Source organism: Marmota marmota, unplaced genomic scaffold, assembly GCF_001458135.2.
Source record: "Marmota marmota marmota unplaced genomic scaffold, marMar, whole genome shotgun sequence".
Taxonomy (NCBI): Eukaryota; Metazoa; Chordata; class Mammalia; order Rodentia; family Sciuridae; genus Marmota; species Marmota marmota.
Window position 1 is genome coordinate 25,489,323 of NW_026000229.1, and position 19,525 is coordinate 25,508,847.

Sequence of the window (19,525 nt, forward strand, 5' to 3'; positions counted from 1 at the left end):
CAAAGATCTTAATGCTCTCAACTCTTTCCCTCCCTGCCTTCTATTTCCTTCTTTCCTTCCTTCTCTTTTTTCTGTCTCATTCTCCTCTCTTCCTTTTCCCCCTAACATTAATCTCCTTCTTTATTTTGTCTGAATGGAACATTTCAAAAGCCCTGTCTCTGAGCTCAGATGGCATTTCTTCTGTTTGTTTCAGTCTGATTTTTAGATTTTTAACTGTTTTTTAATTTGCCCTATTGGTTGTCCTTTCCAAGATTTCTCCTTGGTTCTTTCTCTAAATCTTTTTGATAATGTTCTCATTATCTCATTGCCTTCCTAATTTTATTTAAATGTTTTCTATATTATCTTGAGTTTCATTTATTTTTTTAATAATCACTCTTGAATTATTTATGAGGCATTTCATACATTTTTTAATTTTTGGACTCTGTTTCTGTAGAGTTATGATTTTTAGGAGTCTGGAATGTTCCACCACAGGGTCAGAATCAATGGAACCAAATTATCATGGACTAAAAACCTCTGAAACTGTGAGTCAAAATAAATATTTTCTCCTTTATGTTAAATTTTCTTAGGTACTTTTCCACAGCAAAAAGAAGTTGACTAATTTTTTTTTTGTCATATTCTCTTGCATTTTCATGTTTCTTGTGTTCCTATGTTGATCTTGGTACATACAGTGGATCAGAGATCTTGACTACTTTTATGGGATTGCTTTCTTCTGAAGAGGTGTCTTGGGGTTTCAGTGTTGGCTTTATTTTCAGTTAGGCATTATGTGGTTTTCTTATAGCTTCTTTGGGTGTGATTAGTGAGTTTGGATGCAGTGCAAACCTTGTTGGAGTCAGAGAGACCCACTGTCTCACTAGGCCCTAACATTTTAGGCAGGTGTTGTATAGACAGTGGAGTATGAGGGGTGTATACTGTATAGCTAGAGCTACAGTGGAAGTGATGGCCCCTGTCAGGTGAGTGGAGTTTCCTCAGGCATTGTTGGTGTTGGCTCTGTTACTTGTAAAGCTCTCTTGCACTGGCTGTACCTGTAGCAGTGAGGGATGTGAAACACTTGTCCTTCAACCAGTTGTACAAGCTTAGGAACTTCACTAAGGCATGTAGTGGTAGGGTTTCTGTGGAATTCACACCAAGTCCTAATAGTGGTGCATGGTTAGTCCAGAGTTGGAACTGTGTAGTTGTGGTGGAAACAGGAAATGTGTTATCTTCTGCTATATTTGTAGCAGTGCCTATTTAGGAGCAGGACCTTGGTTTCTTCTCTTCCCCATTCATGTATGCCTGGTGATGGGGAAATCACAGGGTTTTTCTCCCTCTGACTCTTTTAACTGTAATGCCTACCGGGGAACAATGGGGAGTTGGATGCATCCTGAACTGGGCAAAATTCTTCTTGGCATCTCTTTGGTCATGTGTGTCCAGGAATGGGGTGACAGCTGGGTCTTTTCTACCCTGGACAAGAGTCTGTGGGCGTGAATGAGAGTGGGACATGGCTATAATAGGACAAATTTCTCTTCAGACCTCCTTTGACCATGTGCCCTGGGGACATTGGCAAGGATGTGGAACAACTTGTATATGCTGCTTTTAAGAATGTGAAATAATACAACCATCTTGTAAAACACTCTGGAAAATTTTTATATGATTAAATAAATGTACATTTACTATAAACTTCAGCAATTCTATTTTTTCGAATTTATTCAAGAAAGACAAACATGTAACTACACTTAACACTGACCCTTATATTAATAGTAGTATTATTTATATTTTTTATAGCAGACTAACACTGCGGTATAGCAACACCAACGATTTTTGTATATTGATTATTTTTCCCCACAGCTTTGCCAAATTCATTTTCTAAGTATTAATGTTTGTCTTTTTTTTTCTGGTGTAGTTTGGATTTTCAGATGATCATCATTTGTAGATCATGTCATTTGTAAACAGTATTGATTGAACTTCTCGTTTTCCTATTTTGATGGCCTTTATTTCATATTATACCTTATTGCTCTGGCTAGGAGTTCTAGCACTGTTGAATAAAAGTGGTGAAAGTGATCATCATTGTCATGTTTCAGGTCTTAGAGCAAAAAACTTTCAAGTTTCCCCAATTCAGTATAATGTTAGCTGTTGGCTTATTACAAATGGCCTTTATATAGAGAGGTATGTTCCCTCTGTCTTTAATTTGTTCAACATTTTTTTATCATGAAACAATGCTGAATTTTATCAAATGCATCTTTGCATCTATTGAGATGATAATAATTTTTGTTCTTCATTCTGTTGATGTGGTGTATCATATTTACTGATTTGCATAAATATTGAACCATCTTTGAACCCTGGAATGAGTCTCATTTTATCATGGTGAATAATCTTTGTAATGTGCTTTTGGTTTTTGTTTGCTAGTATTTGAATGAGGAACTTTGCATCTATGTTCATCTTATTGACTTCTAGTATTGTGTGTGTCCTTCCTTATCTGTTTTTAGTATCAGGGTATTGTTGGCCTTGTAGAATGTGTTTGGAAGTGTTCCTTCATTTTCTATTGTAGAAATAACTTAAGGAGAATGAGTATTCTTTAAATGTTTGGTAGAACTCAGCAGTGAAGACATCTGGTTCTGGGCTTTTTTTTTTTTTTTTAATGGGATGCTTTTTATTACTGATTCAGTCTTGTTACCATTTGTTTAACTTTCTTTTCATGATTCAGGCTCAGTAAGAGGAATATGTTTAGCAATTGTCCATATCTTCCAGGTAATAAAATCTGTTTGCATATAATTGTTCATAATAATGTCTAATGATTCTTTGTATTTCTGTGATATCAGTTGAAATGTGTCACTTATTATCTCTGATTTAATTTACTTGAGTCTTCTCTCTCTCTCTCTTAGCATACTTAAGAGGTTGTCTATTTTGTTAGTCTTTTCAAAGAACAAGCTGTTTAAAAAATCTGTTGGATTAAGTTTTTAGTCTCCATTTATTCCTGCTTTGATCTTTAATAATTCTTTTCTTCTACTAATTCTGGGCTTATTTTTCCCCTCATTTTTCTAGTTACTTGAGAGGCATTAATAGGTATTACTGGGCTATTTGTGATGTTTGCACTTTTGGATGTACACACTGGTTGCTATAAATTTCCCTTTTCAGGCTGCTTTTTCTGTGTTTCCTAGGTTTTGATATGTTTTGTTTCCATTTTCTCTTGTTTTAAGAAAGATTTTAATTTCCTTGTCAATATCTAACTTGATCTGTTCATTGTTCAAAAGTAAGTTACATTTTCACCTATTTTATATGTGGTCAGCAAAGATACTTGATAGGATTTCAGTTTTTAAAAAATTTGTTTGAAGTTTGGCATAAAAATTTTTTTTGAAGTTTGACCTTTCCAGGTGAGTGTAGCATGAGCTGATGAGAGGAATGTACTCAACAGCCATCAGATGGAGTGTTCTGTAAATGTTGGTTAGGTCCACTTGACCTGGGGTGCAATTTCACTCTTGTTTCTGTTGATCGTATGTCTGGATGATCTGTTGTTGAAAGTGGGTCTTAAAGCCCCTAAGTATTATTGTACTGGAGTCTCTCTTTCCCTTTATGTTTACAAATATTTGCTTTATATTTAGGTACACCAATTTGGGTGGATATATATTTAGAATTAGTATTTTATCTTGCTGAATTGACCCCTTTATCATTGGATAATGACTTTACATCTTATTGCTTTTGATTTAATGTCTGTTTTATCTGATATAAGCACACCACTCTTGCTTTCTTTTGGAATCCATTAGCAGGAACTCTCTTATTCCCTCCTTTCCCTTTTAGTACTTTTGTATCTTTAGAGGTGAAGTGAGTTTCTTGTAAGCAGTACAGAATTGGTTCTTGTTTTCTATATCCAATCTGTCATGACATATTCTTTAATTGGAGAAATGAATTCATTTATATTCAAGGTAATTACTGACAGGTAAGGTCTTACTATAGTCTGGGTCACTTTATTGTAGTTCTATTTTTTTTTTCTCACTTTTTTATAGTCTTACTTTGTGGTTAGGAGATTGCTCTTACAAAGTGTGTTTTGAATCCTGGATTATTTATTTTGGTTTGTATATTATAGATTTTTGTTGTTAACATGACACAAAAATCTTTTGATTATAATAAGCTGTTCTTTAATGAGAGCAATTTAACATGACCATGAAGATATCCCTCCCCTTCTCTAATATACTAATGTAGTCCATTCCTTCCCACATTTTAAATTTTTTTAAAATCTTATTTTGGTGTTTTCTTGCTGCTAGGGATTGACCCTAAAAGCTCATGCATGCCAGCTACACAATCTATTGCAAAGTTACTCTCCAAGCCTCTCCATTGTACATCTTTCTATAGTGCTTATCTCTTTATATATTGATGTAGTTATTTTTATTTGTTTTGCTATTAGTCTTCATACTAAATATATATTTTAGTCAGTTGTTTTTTTTGTTTGTTTGTTTGTTTTTTTTTTTTTGGCTGTTGTGACTAGAACACTCACCCAGAACAGTTGTAGGGAAGGGAAGGAAAAATTTATTTGGGGGCTCATTGTTTTAAGAGGTCTCAGTCCATAGACAGCCAGCTCTATTCCTCAGGGCTTTTGGTAAAGAAAAAAACATCATGGTGGAAGAGTGTGGTGGAGGAAAATAGCTCACATGATGATTAGGAAGCAGAGAGAGAGATCCCACTTGCCAGATAACAAAATATATACTCCAAGGCCACACCCCCCAGGGACCCACCTCCTCCTGCCATGTTCTACCTGCCTTCAGTTATCCCTCAGTTAGTCTCATCAGAAGATTCATTCATTGATTGGATTAAAACTCTCATAACTCGATTATTTCTCCTCAAAACCTTCTTTCATTGTCTCACACATGAGCTTTTTGGAGATATCTCACATCCAAACCATAATAATATATAAACAATTTCTTACCATATTTATAATATTAAAGCATTCTGAGTTTGTATAGTTGTTTTTACCATGAATTTTATAATTTCTCATATTTTCTTCTTACACATTCATATTCCTTTCATTCAGCTTAATGAATGTCATTTTATGCATGTATGTATGTATGTATGTATTTGATATGAGATCTTACCATGTTGCCCAGACTGGTCTTAAACTACTGGGTTCATGTAATCCTCCTGTCTTACCCTCCCAAATAGCTTAGACTATAGGCATGTGTCACTGTGTCTGGCTGAGAACTTCCTTAATTTTTTTTTTTTTTTTGTAAAACAGGTCTGATGGAGCTACATTCTCTCAGCTTTCATTTTTCCTAGATATCTTCATGTATGGTTCATTCCTGGATGATACCCTGGGTACAGTAGTTTATTTAAAGTTTATTTTTTCTTCAGCACTGTGAAAAGCTCATGTTACTTTCTCCTAGCCTGTAAGGGCTCTGGTGAGTAGTTTGCTGTCAGGAAAATTGGGACATCTTTAGATGATCTTTCTTCTTGCAGTCTTGAGTGTCTTCTCTTTCCTTTCATCTTCGAGAACTTGATTATCAGATATCTTGGGGTAAACATGAGTTAAAACAGTGATTTATTCCACTGTTTTTTGTTATGCCATCTCTCCTCCCTCCCCATCAATCCCCTTCTACTCCCCTGATCTTTATTTAATTTTGATGGAATTCCCCCAGCTCATTTGTTCTCCCTCTCCCTTTTTCCCTCCCTCTATCCTGTATTTCCCTTATTTTAGATTAGTTCCTGCATCTCAGAGAAAACCTTGGACTTTCTGAGTCTGGCTTATTTCAGACATTATAGTCTCGAGTTCTATCTATTTTCCAGCAAATGACATCATTTCATTCTTTTTCATGATCGATTGTGTTTATATACCACATTTTCTTCATTTTCTTTATCCATTCGTCTGTTGAAGGGCACTTAGGTTGGTTCCATCACAAGGGTATTGTGACTTGTGCCACTACAAACTTTGATGTAGCTGTATCCCGATAATATGCTGATTTTAGATCTTTTGGAAATATACTGACGAGTGAGATAACAGGATCATATGGTGGTTCCATTCCTGATTTTTTGAGGGATCCCTATACTGCTTTCCAGGTAGTTGTACTCACTTGCAGTCCCACAAACAAGGTATGATTGAACCTTTTCCCCACATTGTTGCCAACACTTATTATTTGAATTCTTGATTATTGCCATTATGACTGGAGTGGGATGAAATCTCAAGGGGGTTTTAAATTGCATTTCCTTGATTTCTAGAGATGTTGAACATTTTTTCATATGTTTGTTAGCAATTTGTATTTCTTTTTTTGGGAAAAGTATCTGGTTAGTTCTTTTGCCCATTTATTAATTAGATTATTTGCTTTTCTGGTTTTCAGTTTTTTGAGTTCTTTATATATTCTGAATATCAATGCCTTATCTGAGGAGCAGGTGGCAAAAATCTTGTCCCATTCTGTAGGCGCTCTCTTCACACTCTTAACTGTTTGTTTTCTTTGCTGTGTAGATGCTTTTAGTTTGATGATGACCACCTGTGATTTTTAGATTTATTTCTTGTGCTTTAGGGGTCTTGTTAAGGAAGTTGGTTCCTGTACCAATATAGCCAATTTTTTTTCTAGTACGTAAAGAATTTCTGGTTTTATTCCTAGGTCTTTATTATATTTTGTGTTGATTTTTATGCAGGGTGAGAGACAGGGGTCAAATTTCATTCTTCTAGATATGGATTCCCAGTGTTCCCAGTACCATTTGTTAAAGAGGCTATCTTTTCTCCAATATATGTTTTAGCACCTTTGTCTGGTATCAGATAACTGAATTTATGTGGATTTGTGCCTGTGTCTTCTATTGTGTTCCTTAGTCTTCATGTCTGGTTTGGTGCCAGTGCCATGCTGTTTTTGTTACTATAGCTCCACAGTATAATTTGAAGTCAGGTATTTTGATGCCTCCAGCATTGTTCTTCCTGTTCAAGACTGTTTTGGCTATTCTGGCCTCTTATTTTTTTAAAATAAATTTTAGTGTTGCTTTTTCTAGTTCTGTAAAGAATTTGGCTTGACTATCTCCCTTGCTGAAATATGGTAGAATCACATGATCAAAGGACCATGTGAATGGCTGACCCTGGATGCTGCCCATCAGTCAGGAGAGGCCCCTTCAGGTGGGCACTTTCACCCTTAGAGGAGGGCCTTCAGTTTCTCATAACGTTCTACCTCTTCCCCAGACACCATCATTATGAAAGCCATGTGCTCACTGGGTTTGTTCATGAATGAGCCAGACTGAACCATGTGGATGGGTACTCAATCTTGACAGTAGACATGATTTAGATGAGTAGAGAGGGCTGCAGAATAGACGAACACATAAAAATTACACAAAGGCACAGAGGTGGGCTCAGCGGCATATGAGCTATGGGGAATGGGGAAGGAGTAAGAATAAGTGTATGAAAAGTAAGCTTATGACTGGTGGGGCATATTTCATTCAGAATTTAATTCTAGGTAGTAAATTCAGAATTTAATTCTAGGTAGTCTAGGTAGTCCCTTAGGATGGACTAGGAAAACTAAAAAGTAGAATATATAGAAAGACCAATATAGTACAATTATCATGTTCCAGGCTAGAAACAAACAATGAGAATATGACTTGAGGAAAAAAAAAAGAAAAATTTAAAAGTCATTATTTATTATTATTCAGTAATATACCAAGAGTTAGTAGCTCACATATCACCAACTCATAATCAATATGTATTATGCCCCTTATTGTATTGTAAGATCAGAATTTTCCAGTAGGAGAGTTGTCATTGTGATTGAGGAACTAAAATCCAATGTGCTAAATGGTATTCTGTTGGGGAAGTGGCCAGTGTGTGGAGGGTTTATTATTATAATATATATAATGCAGACCACAGAGAGGACAGTTTATGTGGAACTTTGGAAAAGGAGGGAAGCAAAGCAGACATGTTTTTCTTGCTCTTCCAACTCACTTCTTTGCCCCCCTGGGCCACAGCTGCCCCAGGCCTCCTTAGCTTTTAGACTTCTCATCCTGGTAAGACAGAATCATCCTGAAGGACTGTAGGTCACTCACTTGGAATCAAAACTTTACTACATTGGCAGCTGGGAGTTTGAATGGACTAGAGTTGGCAACAAAACCATAGATATAATAAGGAAATAAAATTTCTGAAATGTATGACTCATATTAGTTTTATATAACTGAATGCCAAATATGAGTCTTAGGACATTTCTCAGAGGACATTTGTCAGGTCACTGATAGATTCAGTGTTTGGATGAGAAAATGTGCAAATCTCTGGGGTTTCTTTGTCCTGTCCTCTGGGCAACTGCATCTAATGGAAGCTTCTGGTTTGTTATTTGGAAGTTTGTTCATACATTCAAGAAACTCTGAGAGCTATCCCAAGCCCTTCAGGTACAAAATAAAGGTTCAGTGGGAGAAATAGGCAACAGGTACGTGGGACAGGAGAGGGGTGTCTGTGCACATGTGTGGAGGCAGGGAAGGTAGTAATGTTTCCTACAAAAATATAAACTTAAATGAAATACTTCTGGGCATAAATTAAGGGAAGATCAGTGGGAGATAGTTAGGCAAAGAAAAAGGGATAAAGGCAAAGGAATTCTAGGCTCAGCACAGAGCTTGAAGCCAAATTGTACTTGGAAATTTTAGAGAGATGTCTACAATATCATCAGTACATAGGAAAGGCCCTTTGCTCCCTGAAAGCTTTCTTTATCTCTCACTCAAAAATAAGTGACTTATGGCCCCAAATGAAAGCTGACTATTTTAGACACTATCTGAAGGAGAAGGGCTCCTTGAAACACTTCGTGTGACAGGTAATAGGACTGTGCCCTCCCGAACGGTGGATGCATTGATGACTCTGCAGTTTTACTAGGTTCACTGCTAATGAAGGAAGCCTCTTGAAGGAGGAGGAAGGACTTGGCATTCTCTGTGGATTCCTTAAGCCAGCCTGGCTTTCTCTGTTTTAAAGGTGATATTGTTTACTGGGTGAGGAGGTGTGAGGTCCCTCACCAGTGGTTCAGCGAGGAGGCAGGAGCTCTGAAATGGGGTTAGGTTTCCAGTGGGAAATCCATGTGACTCTATTGTCCAAACAAAATGTCACTAAGCATCAGAGTCCAGAAATATCAGTCTTCCATAAGAAGAACATCTATTCCAGGACCTTGCACCCTTTCCCTGACTTAGTGTCAGATTTTTATGTGGTCTTTCTAAATAATAATTATGTATACGAAAAGCCAGAGTCTCACACCAGCATGAGGAATCATTAAAAAAAAAGAATCAATAAAGAAAAACCTAATATTTTCAGTATGAGGAAACAGAAAGTCTGTTTAGTGAATAACTTAACTAATTAGCTGATAGATAATTGCTACCATTCTGCTACAGTTTCATTAGGTTTTCTCTGTTCAGCAGTGAAAGACCCAAGAAATCCTTGATGGCAACTAGAAATATGATATTAAATTAAAAGCCATCTTCAGAGTGTTGTGTGACATTTTCCTTTGAGATGCCATTTGGCGATCCCAAGCTCTGCTCCCTGCAGACTGTCCTTCATTCTGTACCTCGCATGTCAAGCTTCCTATGGTATTTGTGAAGTGTCTCCAAGCACATAATGTTCTTTAAACCATGCAGTTATTTTCACTTTTTCCTGTTTTCTAACTTGCCAATGATTGTTTAACCAAATAATTTCTTCATAAGACAATAAACAGAAACTTATTCAAATCTCTATTTAAAAATTCCATAAATTCCTTAACATAGTTTTCTATAAAAGGGGGGGGGGCTAATATTTAATGCATGCTTATTAGGAGCAGGGGGAACTACATGTATATTTCTAATAAATTCTCAGAAAAACTCATGAGGTAGATATACTCAATTTATGAAAGGGGACATTTCATAAATGAAAACTGAAAGAGGTAAAATAATTGTTCAAAGTCATAGAGTTCCTGCTGAGCAAGGATCTGAGCATGGATCTGCACAGTGACACAGTTCTTCCTCGTTCTCTTACACTGCTATTTGTAAATAGGAGGGAATTCCAAAATGGTAGGGTGCCATAGACCCTCTAACTACAGAGCAAGGTATTTTTATATTTGTGTTTTAATAGGCAACTTGGTAACTAGAATTTCAAAGTGACTTAAACAAATAACACCACAAAATAAAGAAGCCACAAAACTCAGCCTAACAGAAGTTTTCATTTTGTCTGACAAAGTATGACATCTGAGATGTTAAGGGGAGATGGTTTTAAAATACCAACCCAAAGCAATGGGGCTTTAATTTCAGAAATAAAAAATAAAATGATTAAAACAAATAAATGATGATATTCACTCCCACACAATACTTAAAGAAGGGGAAATGTTATTTGAATCAATTAGTTTTCTCCAAGAGGATTCATATATAATTATTTGCATTTTGAAAACAGTTTTAGTAACACATACCATGTTTAATAATAAGAATTGCAAATGCTAAAAATCCCCAAAGTAATTATAGACATGTAAGAAAACTACATAAGCACTCTTGTGGGATGTGCTTCCTCTATCATGGATGATTAAATATTATACTAACCAGCACTTAAAAATATGTTAAATACCCTGAGTTATTTATTATGCAATGTACACATGGATAAAAATATCATAATGTATCCCATAAATACATACAATTTTTGTATGTCAAAAAAACTTAAAAATCATGCAACATTTTCCCATCACAAAAAGCATTTACTGAGTATTTAAGAGAGATGCATTTCATAGCAAGACTACTGTGAAGTCAGTGAGAGGGAGGAGGTACAGAAAAGCAAAGCAGAGGTCAAAATCAGCAACAGAATCTTAGCTCAGGAGCCAGGAACTCCACATAGGGGAAAAACAAAACAAAAGGAAACAAAACAAGCTGTTGACTTTACCTACAAAGGAATATTTAGTGCAAAATAAGCAAGTTCCCTGGGAAAGCTTGAGGTAAGATAGCATTTAAACTACAAATATCAAGACAGGATCTCTTGAAATCTAAGTGCTATGTTTTATCATGAGTTCTTTTATTCCCAGGAGAGTCCTCTTTCCTCCTCTCCCTCTCCCCTCCTTTTCCTCCTCCTTTTTTTTTTATTGGTTGTTCAAAACATTACAAAGCTCTTGACATATCATATTTCATACATTAGATTCAAGTTGGTTATGAACTCCCAATTTTACCCCAAATACAGATTTCAGAATCACATCGGTTACACATCCACATTTTTACATAATGCCCTATTAGTAACTGTTGTATTCCGCTACCTTTCCTATCCTCTACTATCCCCCCTCCCCTCCCCTCCCATCTTCTCTCTCTACCCCATCTACTGTAATTCATTTCTCTCCTTGTTTATTTTCCCATTCCCCTCACATCCTCTTATATGTAATTTTGCTTTTCTTCCTTCTTAAGACATTAAGTGAAGATGGACTCATTGTACACACAGAGATCCTCGAGGTCTTGCTTGAAAAGATCTGGAGTTCTTATTTCTAGCTCAAATATGGGCTAACATGTTCATTAGGCCAGAAAACTTCAGATTTTGTGTCCTTTTCTGGTCACTTGTTCATTTTTCTGTGAATTCCTTAGCTTTTGCAAAGGCTGCTATAATCAAGGAGTAAGAGAGAGCACCATTGATTCAGTTAAAGTAAGTTCCTTGACAAAAATCTAGGTGTTTTATGCTTTTCATGTTTTAAAAAAATATAGAAACTATCACTCTTATTATTTCCTATTTGTAGAAGATTCAAAAGTTAGAAAAGCTAGAGAAGGCAAATATCCATAATCCTACCAAAGATAGTCTGTCCCTATTAATACACTGAAATATTTATGTATTTTTTCATTTATTTTATCTATTATTTATATATAGATAGATACATGTAAATGTAAACATTTATTATATCTATTTCCACTGTCAACACTACTTTGTGATAACTACTATTTTGGAATATAGAGGCTGGGGATGTGGCTCAGTGGTACAGTGCTTGCCTGGCATGCATGAGATCCTGGGTTCCATCCCCAGCACTACAAGAAAGAAAGAAAGGAAGGAAGGAAGGAAGGAAGGAGAAAAGAATTAGTATACTTTAATATAATAATGAACAAAACAGATATAATCCATGCTCTCAGTTCCTAGTATGTATTTTGGGTGAGGACACATGCAGATAGATATTGACCAAACATTCACACACATAGCTAACTTGCACTGTGATTTAGTACTGTGAAGAATTTATGACGTGAGATATTATAAGAGAGAACTGTATCTTATCAAATCACTAGGAATCAGATAGTTCCTCACTAAAGGGGATTTGTGATGAGATCTTGAATTTGAGTAGAAATAAGGAAATGAAGAGAAAAGTGTGGAGTTAAAAAGAGGAGACAGGAGACTAAATTCCAGGCAGAGGAAGTGACCGATGCAGACTCTGAATTGGGAAATGAAGACGGTGTATTTGGCGAACAAGCAAGCGTCTGAGATGCAGCAGCCCCCACCATGATGTCAAACAGGTACCAGGTGCCAGACCATAGTTTTTCTTTTAGATTTTATTATTGATTTTGGTTTTCATCATTAAGACAATAGGAAGCCATCGTATTATTTTAAGCAAGGTACTTATGTGATGAGATTGGCTTTTTAAAAAGCCACACTTGGATGCAAAATTGCCTAGGAGATTGGAGGGGAGGCCAATGGATTCAGTGGAAAGGTTCTGTGGTTTTGCTAGTACTTGAGAGCTAGAGCAATGGCATAGACCTGGGTGGTAGTGGAGAAATCAAAAGGTGGGCAGGCTTAAGAGATACCTAGAAGCTTAAGTAGACAATGCTTTCAATTGACTGACTGTGGGAAGTGAGGGAAGCATCCTAAGTGACCCTAAAGTTCTTGGCCTGTTTAACGCAACAGAAGGTAGTTGCTGCTGTAGGAGAGGTTTAAAGTTGTAAGGTTTGAAGAGAAGCTCAAACTGCATTCAGTTTGGGGCATGCTTAATTTAATGCTTCAGACTTTTATGGTTGAAATATAGGTAAGCAGTTGAGTGTGGTGAATACATTTTGGCATCCTGGGGGCTAGTGGAATTGAAGCTATAGGTTGAATAAAAGTATACTGCTGGAATCTCTTTGTTTCTCTCTCTTTTGTCAATTCCTCATGAAAGTGATAGTACCTAAAAAAGAATGTCTAATAAGCTTATGATCTGATGCAATTTAATTTTTCCATAGCTGTTTCAAGAGAGATTGCTGTTCCTCAGGTAAGGAAGGCTGCATATAGGAGTAGGGTAATCAAAACTGTTTTAAATATTTTAAAATATTTTTGTCTCATGCTTATATTAAAGTTTGATCACCTTATCTATGATGTAGAGAAAATAGCACACATCAATTAGGATTAGGTTTCATTCATAAAACAGTGACCTGAACACACAAGGGATTGTTTTTCTTCATGTGGATAGAATCTAACGATTGCCATCTGGGGTCAGTCAGTATGTTGGCTCCACAGTTATCAGGATTCTAGGTTTAAAACATGGTTTAGGATATTAAGGTCATTTCATGATCCACAATGGCTGCTATAGTTTCAGCTGTCACATGTATGTTCCTGGAAGCAAATATAAAATAGAAGAAGGGTACTATCCACCCAAAACTACAAGAGAAGCTGAAACTATCCTTCAAGAAGACACTTTGCCACCAGAAATATCTACTTTCCTTTTCTGTCAGTGAGAAAAAAGAGAGTGTGTATGTGTAGTATGTGTGTGTGTATACATATATGTATGTGAATATGTACACACACACACACACGCAACTTGATCTCTCTGAACATGTGGAGACTAGGTTTAATTTCGGGATATGTTGTTAATAATCTTTGTTACCTTTACAAACCACTCTATGAAGAATAAATGGTATACTATGTGAAAAGGGCGTTTTATAAATATTAGTATAGTGTTACCTGTCATCATTTACAGTATAATTGGCACTGTAGACACTTGAAAAATAGTTCAATCTTTGTTATAAGAATTGAAAGCCTACCTGGATTTTAAAATTATGATTCTATAAATATAAGTTATTCTCTTAAATGGATGAGCATTGCTTTTCCATAGCTATACTAAAATACAATTTTGTGTCTTCCTTTCTTTGCATTCTAAGCATTATCTCATATATCTATGTAATATTCATAGCCATCAATTTAATGGCTGCATAATGCAACAAGATTATTTTGTAAATATGCTATTTTAGTAATTTATCTGAGGGAAGCAGAGGCCCCATTTTCATTTTTCTTTGATTCATGCTTTATTGTGTTATTTTACTATTCCAAAAAAGTATTAATTTTGTATTATTCCTGATTTTAAAGAGAGCTGTTGGTTTATTCCTTATTTTCTTTAAGCTTTTATCTCAAATACTTGTTAAATTTCAATTTGTGGCATCTACTACTATGATTATTTAAATTTTATATGTCAGCATAATACATTTTGTTAATGGATTTTTTATTAGATTTTTGTATTTCTGGTAGGACTTTATTCTGTTTTGTAGATAATTTTCTTACTGTATTATCAAATACAGTATGAAATAAGTTTATGTACCATTTAAATTTTATTTAAAGTTGATGTTAGTCTGTTGACTTATGGCATGATAATAGTAACATATGTTATTCACCATGTGCTATTTACTTTTTACTTTTTTTCCCTAACTTCAACATTGGGAACAGAATATCCTGAAATTAAACCTGGTCTCTACATGTTCAGAGAGGTCAAGTTGCATATATTCAACATTATGGAACTATAGAATATAGAAATGAACTGTTTCTTAAACACTTGAATGAACTCATCCCACAAAACCAGATTCCTCCAGAACTTTTTTGGGGGAGAAGATTCTTTTAAAATGCTTCAAGGTCACAGGTAGTAGTAGCCTCTCCCATTTATTGCTGCTTCCTCATGGTTCTATGTTGAGATGCTGACACTGGCTAAGATGCCCAAGGCTGCTGGCTTTCTTGCAGGACACACTGAGCTTACTTCCCTTGCAAGGAGCCACAGCTGGGGGTCCTGCAGCTGAGCAGTGGAATGTGAGAGGAAATGATAGGCACCATTTCTGTGGCTGCTTTGCACTGATCCCTGTGACTTCCACAGTCATCTCTCTTGTCTGCCTGGCTGCAGATGGATGGATGCCCAAGTCACTGCCCAGAGAAAAGCTGCTCAGGAGTCAACCAGCCCACAAGGGGCTTGCTGTACATAAAAATAAACTTTTATTTAAAATTTTCACATTACTTGTTACAGCAGGAAATATTATTTACTCTAATATATTTGGTTAAAAAAATGTTTCCAAGAAAAGTAGACATTTTATCAAATTTATTAACAGGTTGTAAGTTTCTTAAAATTTGAAGTCTTTGTATTGTTTTAGTTTTCTTTCTGTAAAAAACAAAACACAAGACAATGCCTTTCCCATTCCTAACTTATTTTTTGCCAATATTTTTCTTTTCACTCTGCTACAGGGAAGTTAGTTTTGGTATTTTCATTATTACCTTTTAGCATGGCTATAGCACAGCATGTGTGTTTCCTACCCCTTTCTTCTCTCCTCCCTCCTATTTAATGACATTTCCCTTGTGGCAGAATATTTGGTCAATATTTTAAATTTTCTATATAGTGTTGAGAAATAAGTTCTTTATAATATTTGCCAATTTCAATAGGAGCTTATCAAGTTGTTGCTGTTTTAGTGTATTATTCAAGTGTTATATATTTTTCCATTCTATTTCATTGTGAATATCTTAAAATTTCAATCAGTACTTGCTGGATTTACTAAGTTTATTCTTGTGTCATGGTACCTATATTTAGGGAACATAGGGAGTTTTTGTTTTCACTTAACAAAAATAATTCTAAAAAACAAAGTTAAAAATATATTTCTGCCAGGCACAGTGGGGCACACCTATAATCCCAGAGCCTCAGGAGGCTGAGGTGGGAGGATCATGAGTTGAAAGCTAGCCTCAGCAACTTATTGAGACCTTAAGCAACTTGTTACATACCTGTCTCAAAGTAGAAGGTAAAAAGGGCTGGTGATGTAGCTTAGCAGTTGAATGTCCTTGGGTTCAATCCACATTAACCTCCCACCAAGAAAAAAAAAATGTGTGTGTGTGTGTGTGTGTGTGTGTAGATTAGTTTTATGAAGAAAAGGGTTACAAAATGAAGTTGAGCAAAAGGAGAGAGGTTTAATTACTTTTGTTATCCCCAAAATTTTATTCTTCCTTGAATGCACAAAAAAGTCTTTAACTTCTTTAATGACATTTGATTCAAAACTAAGTATAAAAGCAATGTAAGCTAATAACATTGATCACCACTGTGCTAACTCTAAAACCAGAGAACTGAGTAATAGCACAGATCTGATTTTGTTCCCGGACTTTCCTATAGTGCAAAGATGGGGTCCATCAGGGAGGAACAAAGGAATCAATGTGAAGAAACTGTGAACTCTAATATTTTAGTGACATCTGAATTTTTTTCCAAAATAATAAAACCATGGCTAAGAAATCCATTAACTTTTATGTAATTTAAAGTCAGTGAATGTTTGAGAGCAAAATAATTTGGAAATATAACAGAGCATTTTTAGATTAACCTTTTTTTTTTTTTCCAAGAGCATTAATCCTAAAATTAAAATACTGGTAGAGTTTTTCCTTTAATAGGGCAATCGAGTCTAGTAAACATGTTGTGAGTCAGATAGAAAGGTATGGATGGAGAGAATATTTTGTGTTCTTTCTAAAACATGTTTATGTTCTAAATTTTTTTTTAATTTCTTAACCTTCAGTCTCCATTCCCATTGTATACCCCAGCCCCTGTCATCCCAAGGTATTGATTTTATATCTGCTATTTTAAAACAGGTAGTTTTGAGTACATGTTTTTGATTCTTTTGATTAAATAATATTATGCTCTGGATTATGTCATTCCATGCTTTTGAAAACCATCAGTGGGTAGCTCCACCCCTGCTGTCAACACCTTCAGGCTGTCTGTTCCTTTAATGCTCCACAGTGAGGTGTGCTTGGTGTCCACCTGTCATCTTGGTCCTCCCCAGTGATGGCCGCTGTTTCCGCACCTCTGGAAGCACTGCTCTTCCATTCTCCATTGGGAACTGTGCAAGGACTTTGTTGACATATAAAGCCTGGATCTGCTGAATTAGTTAACTCCAAAGAAGTGCTACCATCTTGCTTTCCTGAGTGGCTGCGCCAGTTGACATACCCACAGACATTTTTGGGAGGTGGATTTTTAAAAATAAAATTAAAATATTTAAAAACAATGCTTAAACATTTGTTTATATTTTGTATGTTTTTCTGCCAATTTTGCCATTTTAATTTTTCTAGGAACTTATTCATGTAATCTATTTTTAGAGTATATTTTATTTGTTCATAATTTCCTCTTTTTTTTTTTTTTTTTGCACCAGGAATTGAACCCAGAGGCACTTAAACACTGAGCCACATTATCAGTCCTTTTAAAATTTTTATTTAGAGACAGGGTCTCACTGGATTACTTAGGGCCTCGCTAAGTCGCTGAGGCCAGCTATGAATGTGCAGCCTCCTGAGTCCCTGGGCATGTGCTACTGTGCCAGGCCATCATTTCCTTTTAGTATTATATTTATCTTTAGTCCATCATTAGGTCCCCCTTTCTATCTGCATTTCATGTTGTAATGAAATGACTACATCATTATAGCATACTGATATTAGTATATTGGATAAATATTGAGGAGTGGCATTACTGTGCTTCCATCCTAGTCTTTTGAAGACTCTCCAAACTGCTTTCTAAAGTGGTTGTACCAATTTGCAGTCCCAGCAATAATGTATAAGGATACCTTCCCCCAGTCTTTACCAACATTCATTATTATTTGTATTCTCAATAATCACTATTCTGACTGGAGTAAGATATAATCACAATCTAGTTTTGATTTGAATTTCTCTGATAGTTAGGGATGTTGAACATTTTTAAATATATTTGTTGACCATTTGTATTTCTTCTTTTGTAAACCTGTTTATTTATTTTGCCCATTTATTAATTGTTTGTTGGTTGGTTGGTGTTAAGTTTTTTGAGTTATTTATATATTCTGGTCACTATATTCCTGTTTGAGAAGCAAGAGGCAAAGATCTTTTCCCATTCTGTAGGCTCTCTTCATGGTCTTTGTGCAGAAACATCTTAATTTTTTGTTGTCCCACTTATTGATTCTTGGTTCTATTTCTTTTGTTTTAGGAGGTTGGATAAGAAAGTTGACACCTCTACTAATATATTGCAGTGTTCAGTGTTGTTTTCTAGCAGTTGCAAAGTTTCTGGTCTAATTCCTAAATCTTTAATTTGTTTTGATTTGACTTTTGTGTGGAGTAAAAGATAGGAATCAAGTTTTACTATGTATGGATTTGTAGTTTTACCAGCACCATTTGTTGAAGAAACTATCTTTTCTCCAATGTATGTTTTAGTACCTTTGTCTGATATCAGATAACTGTACTTATGTGGGTTTATCTCTGTGTCTTAAATTGAATTACACTAGCCTTCAAGTCTGTTTTGGTGCATGGTGTACCATGCTGTTTCTGTTACTATAGCTCTGTAGTATAATTTCAGGTCTGGTATTGTGATGCCAGCATTGCTCTTCTTGCTCAGAATTGTTTTGTCTATTGTAGGTCTCTTAATCTTCTCAATAAATTTAAGGATTGTTGTTTCTAGTTCTGTGAAAAATGTCATAGGTATTTTGATGGAGATTGCATAGAATCTGTACATTGCTTTTGGTAGTGTGGGCATTTTGAAAATTTTAATTCTGCCTATCCAAGAACATGGGAAATCTTTCCTTCTTCTACGGTGTTTTAGTCAGCTTTTATACTGCTGTGACTAAAAGATCTGACCAGAACAACTATAGAGGAGGAAAGGTTTATTTAAGGGCTCACAGTTTCAGAAGTCTCCATCCATAGACAGGAAGCAAAATTCCTCTGGGTGGAAGAGGGTGGCAGAGGGAAGCAGCTCACATCATGCTGATCAGTAGGCAGAGGGAAACTTCACTCTCCAGATACAAATATATACCAAAAGCCATGCCCCAATTCCCACCTCCTCCAGTCATACCCTACCACTTCAATTACCACTCCGTTAATCCCTATCGGGAGTAAATCATTGATTGGGTTAACTCTAACAACCCAATCATTTTTCCTTCTTGCATTGTCTCACACATAAACTTGGCGGACATCTCCTATCCAAACCATAACATAAGGTCTTTTTCAATTTCTTTCTTTAGTGTTCTGTAGTTTTCATTGTCTATCTTTATTCATTTGACATTAAATCCTCCAGGATCATCTTGTTGTCACAAATGACAGTGTTGTCTTTTTATGTATTCCATTTTATACACACACACACACTACATTTTCCCTATCCATACAATGATGGACACTTGCGTTGATTCCATACCTTGACTATTGTGAATATGCCATCTCTTCAACATACTGGTTTCATTTCCTTTGGATATATACCCCCTAATGGAATCACTGGGATCATATGGTAATTCTTTTTAAATTTTTGAGGAACCTTTTTCCTGTTTGCCATAGTTACTACAGTGGTTTACTGTTTTCTCATATCCTTAGAAATAGTTATCTTTTGTCTTTTTAGTAAACAACCATCCTTGCAAGCATGAGGTATTATTATCTCATTATATTTTTTCCTTTAAA

General features: G+C 35.6%; 1 long non-coding RNA gene across 1 annotated transcript in view; it reads left to right on the forward strand.

Annotated features, from left to right (window-relative positions):
• Positions 1-5,165: 5,165 nt before the first annotated feature.
• The window catches only part of LOC125613382, a 40,039-nt gene continuing 25,679 nt past the window's right edge, over positions 5,166-19,525 (forward strand). The window contains exon 1 of the long non-coding RNA XR_007343955.1: positions 5,166-5,363. This is a non-coding gene — a long non-coding RNA (uncharacterized LOC125613382). The remainder of the gene's footprint in view (positions 5,364-19,525) is intronic.